At 51.0% G+C, this 5,000-nt stretch overlaps 1 non-coding gene across 1 annotated transcript in view; it reads right to left on the bottom strand.

Moving 5' to 3' along the window:
- Window positions 1-191, bottom strand: part of LOC126443735 (small subunit ribosomal RNA) — a 1,909-nt gene extending 1,718 nt beyond the window's left edge. The window contains exon 1 of the ribosomal RNA XR_007582141.1: window positions 1-191. This exon is cut by the window's left edge and continues 1,718 nt beyond it. This is a non-coding gene — a ribosomal RNA (small subunit ribosomal RNA).
- Window positions 192-5,000: the final 4,809 nt, after the last annotated feature.

Raw genomic sequence — 5,000 nt, 5'->3', positions numbered from 1 at the left:
TGGTCGGGACTCTGTTTGCATGTATTAGCTCTAGAATTACCACAGTTATCCAAGTAACGTGGGTACGATCTAAGGAACCATAACTGATTTAATGAGCCATTCGCGGTTTCACCTTAATGCGGCTTGTACTGAGACATGCATGGCTTAATCTTTGAGACAAGCATATGACTACTGGCAGGATCAACCAGGGAGCTGCGTCAACTAGAGCTGAGCAGCCGGCCGCCCGGGAGTGTGTCCCGGGGGCCCGCGCGAACACGCAAGCGTCCGCTCAATTATTCTGCAAACAGGAGGAGGCTGAGCTCCCCTGCACAACACACCTCGAAACCCTCTCAGGTCCCGGCGGCGCGCAGCGCCGTCCTAAGTACTTGGTCGGGTTCGAGAGAGGCGCAATCGCCCGGAGTTAGGCGAGTAGACGCTTTAGGTGCGACCACCCGTGCTCCCAACTGAGCTTGCCGCTGCCGACAGAGGCCCGGGAGCGTGCTGTCGTGGCATTGCCGGCGGGAGACAACACGCGCCACCTACGGTGACCGGCAGCTCCAACGCCAGCGCCACAGAAGGACAAAAGCCCCACTTGGGTGCCGAAGCGAACTCTCCCAGCACAGCGCACGCGCCAACACGTCCGCACAGCTGCGATACAAACCACCTGCGAGAACCGCTGGGGCGACCGAGCAGCAGACGGCGTCGCGGCGCCGAGCGCCGGGCGGCGGCGCATCCTCAGCGCACACAGTCCTCAATCGGACCAGCACACTGCAGATGGCCACCGCGCTTCGCACCGGGCCCGCGAGGACCTACTTTGGCCGCAAGGCGCCGCGAGCAGGGGGCGCCGGCGCGCAGCTGCGCCGCCTGCCGCGTCCGTCGGCCGGCGCGCCTGCCACTGGCCGCCCCCACCAGCCGGCTGTAGCGCGTGCGCCCACGCACCGCGCTGCCAGCACGCCGGGCGGCCCCCCCTCACCGGCCGGGGACGGTCCCACCCAGCCACCGCCGCGTATCGCCTCACACCCAGATCCCCTTTCGCGTTCGTGGGCATGGTGGGTCCCCTTTCACGTTCGTGGGCATGGTGGGTATCCCTGAAACAACCGGTTAATAGCTCGACCGATCGTCGCCAACACTGATTCACCTCTAGCGAGAACAACCGCACCACAACGGGTTACCTGTTGTTCATTTGCGTAACGTCACCAGCAAACGTAGACGTCCATCGCCATTTGCAACGAGTATTGCATGCCTGTGTCAGGTGTCACAACACACTACGTCTGCCCACATAGACGCAACAACATGTGCACGCCTCGAGAACACGTGGAAGGTAGCCCCCGTACGTATGCGGTGTCCATTGCGCGAACGACTGTCAGCCGGCCTCTGCAGGATGTCGCAGATGTGGAACGCGGTGCAACATGCTATCACGGTGTGTGAGAAGAGACGACTACGTCCGAATACACGCTCCACTACATCAACAGACTGCTCATGCTGATCGCCATCCAGGGCGTCCGTTCCTCCCACACGTCTGAATGGCGTACCACACTGCAATCCAGCTCTTATAGGGAGACGACACGTAGCTGCGTGCACAATATTTGGACTGTATGGTCTGCCGTTGCTAGGCGCAGTCGTCGTACGGTCACACATGTGCCACGATGTATCATTCAGTACATACGGACCAATGTGCAGTACAGTTTGTGGGTTTTGCGTACATCGGCGGACAGGTGACAGGCCGTACCACAACGTAGGCTGAGTACGTCGGCATGCGAAGGGCATTGAACATGCAAACTTCTCAACGACCAGCTTGCGAAGGCAGGGGGGAAGGGGGGGGGGCATGTACGTCCTGCTGCTATCCACATTACAGTGTATAGCAGGAGCATGTGGAAAGTCAGCAACACCTGCAAGGTGTTTAACATGACGCGATACACAGGGGACCGGGCAGTGCGAATAGCGAACTATATTGCGAGGGTTGCGGTTAGGCAACACTACACTAATTTAACGAGTTGCATAACAATTACAGAGCAGGTTCAGCGACAACGTGCGTCAGGTTAAGGCGCAATATAGGTTAGGTTGAGGCACAATATAGGTTAGGTTAAGGCACAACATGGGTTACGTTAAGGCACAAATTGGGTTACGTTAAGGCACAACATGGGTTACGTTAAGGCACAACATGGGTTACGTTAAGGCACAAATTAGGTTACGTTAAGGCACAAATTAGGTTACGTTAAGGCACAAATTAGGTTACGTTAAGGCACAAATTAGGTTACGTTAAGGCACAAATTAGGTTACGTTAAGGCGCAAATTAGGTTACGTTAAGGCACAAATTAGGTTACGTTAAGGCACAAATTAGGTTACGTTAAGGCACAAATTAGGTTACGTTAAGGCACAAATTAGGTTACGTTAAGGCACAAATTAGGTTACGTTAAGGCACAAATTAGGTTACGTTAAGGCACAAATTAGGTTACGTTAAGGCACAAATTAGGTTACGTTAAGGCACAAATTAGGTTACGTTAAGGCACAAATTAGGTTACGTTAAGGCACAAATTAGGTTACGTTAAGGCACAAATTAGGTTACGTTAAGGTACAATATGGGTTAGGTTAAGGTACAATATGGGTTAGGTTAAGGTACAATATGGGTTAGGTTAAGGTACAATATGGGTTAGGTTAAGGTACAATATGGGTTAGGTTAAGGCACAACGTAGGTTAGGTTAAGGCACAACGTAGGTTAGGTTAAGGCACAACATAGGTTAGGTTAAGGCACAACATAGGTTAGGTTAAGGCACAACATAGGTTAGGTTAAGGCACAACATAGGTTAGGTTAAGGCACAACATAGGTTAGGTTAAGGCACAACATAGGTTAGGTTAAGGCACAACATAGGTTAGGTTAAGGCACAACATAGGTTAGGTTAAGGCACAACATAGGTTAGGTTAAGGCACAACATAGGTTAGGTTAAGGCACAACGTAGGTTAGGTTAAGGCACAACGTAGGTTAGGTTAAGGCACAACGTAGGTTAGGTTAAGGCACAACGTAGGTTAGGTTAAGGCACAACGTAGGTTAGGTTAAGGCACAACGTAGGTTAGGTTAAGGCACAACGTAGGTTAGGTTAAGGCACAACGTAGGTTAGGTTAAGGCACAACGTAGGTTAGGTTAAGGCACAACGTAGGTTAGGTTAAGGCACAACGTAGGTTAGGTTAAGGCACAACGTAGGTTAGGTTAAGGCACAACGTAGGTTAGGTTAAGGCACAACATAGGTTAGGTTAAGGCACAACATAGGTTAGGTTAAGGCACAACATAGGTTAGGTTAAGGCACAACATAGGTTAGGTTAAGGCACAACATAGGTTAGGTTAAGGCACAACATAGGTTAGGTTAAGGCACAACATAGGTTAGGTTAAGGCACAACATAGGTTAGGTTAAGGCACAACGTAGGTTAGGTTAAGGCACAACGTAGGTTAGGTTAAGGCACAACGTAGGTTAGGTTAAGGCACAACGTAGGTTAGGTTAAGGCACAACGTAGGTTAGGTTAAGGCACAACGTAGGTTAGGTTAAGGCACAACGTAGGTTAGGTTAAGGTACAACGTAGGTTAGGTTAAGGTACAACGTAGGTTAGGTTAAGGTACAACGTAGGTTAGGTTAAGGTACAACGTAGGTTAGGTTAAGGTACAACGTAGGTTAGGTTAAGGTACAACGTAGGTTAGGTTAAGGTACAACGTAGGTTAGGTTAAGGTACAACGTAGGTTAGGTTAAGGTACAACGTAGGTTAGGTGAAGGCGCAATGTAGGTTAGGTTAAGGTACGATATACCTTAGGTTAAGGTACAATATCGCTTAGGTTAAGGTACAATATAGCTTAGGTTAAGGTACACGTTGTAGGGAAAGGTGTATTTTGGGGGGGGAGGGGGCGGCAGGTTCGTTGATAGTGATTATCGTAAGTGCATGCCTGCGGGATCATCCGATTTGTCACGTCAGGATGCACTTGTGGCTCATGACAGGCGGCGCTCCGATTCCAAGGTTGTGGCAGATCTGTGTCTTTCATTCCTGCCATTGTTTGTGTACTGTGACAGGAGGCAGTATTGTGATGTTGGGTGCACCCCTGTGTAGGACATGTGTGGGTGTTCGTGGCTTAGCTGAGCAATGGCGGATGTCGGAAGGGTGGGATATTCTGTTTTCTGGGTGGACCTCCCGGTCTGGTTATGATAGTGTGGATTGTGTAATGTGGCGGAGAGGATGCACCGGATGTTCTTCCATGCTGGTGGTTAGATATTGTGTGTGTGCCTGTTAGAGGCAGAGAGTAGTGTGTGATAGTGTCTGGCTGACGTGTGGTTCTCATTGTGTGCAGAGTCTTTCAGCATGTATAGGGACGGTTGTATATATTATCTGTATTCTGATGGCTCTGCATCTATTACTAATCAGTGCCGTGTATACGGTTACTCTGGTTCCAGTCGAAACTGTTCTATCTCTGTACATTAGTGACACTGCGGCTCCACTATGTTGCCGCCCCTGTCGGCCGTTTCCCCCAGTGTGTGGCTAATGATTATCAGCAATCAGTCTATTAGTCAATACCGGTAGTGTGACGACGTGAAATGTCCGGGATGGGGGAAGCTACACGCTTCCCGTGGGTCAGGGCCTAGAAAGACTCTTCCCACGCAGGAGGCTCGGACTGTCATTACTCTTCCGAGAAATATATTTGCCCAGCGTTTTTTGCGACTGCGAGTGCGACGCGTACGAGTACCGACATGGATGGGGCGCTTCCTAGCTGATCGCTCAGCATCGGAGAAATATATTTGCCCAACGTTTTTTGCGACTGCGAGTGCAACGCCCAAGGGTACCGACGTGGATGGGGCGCTTCCTAGCTGATCGCTCGGCATGGGAATCCGTACAGTGAGCAATGCGATCGCGTCTGTAGCTTGTACGTGGTACAGCTCGCAGCTCATGTATAGGGACAGCGGGAATGTCGCATATTGGACATAACTCTTCATGAAACGCAAGTTATAGGTGTGGATTGCACATTACGACTGCGGGAAACTTCCGCC

Source organism: Schistocerca serialis, unplaced genomic scaffold (assembly GCF_023864345.2).
Source record: "Schistocerca serialis cubense isolate TAMUIC-IGC-003099 unplaced genomic scaffold, iqSchSeri2.2 HiC_scaffold_182, whole genome shotgun sequence".
Classification (NCBI taxonomy): domain Eukaryota; kingdom Metazoa; phylum Arthropoda; class Insecta; order Orthoptera; family Acrididae; genus Schistocerca; species Schistocerca serialis.
Note: the sequence above shows the minus strand (reverse complement) of the source record. Positions and strands in the feature narration are given on the sequence as shown.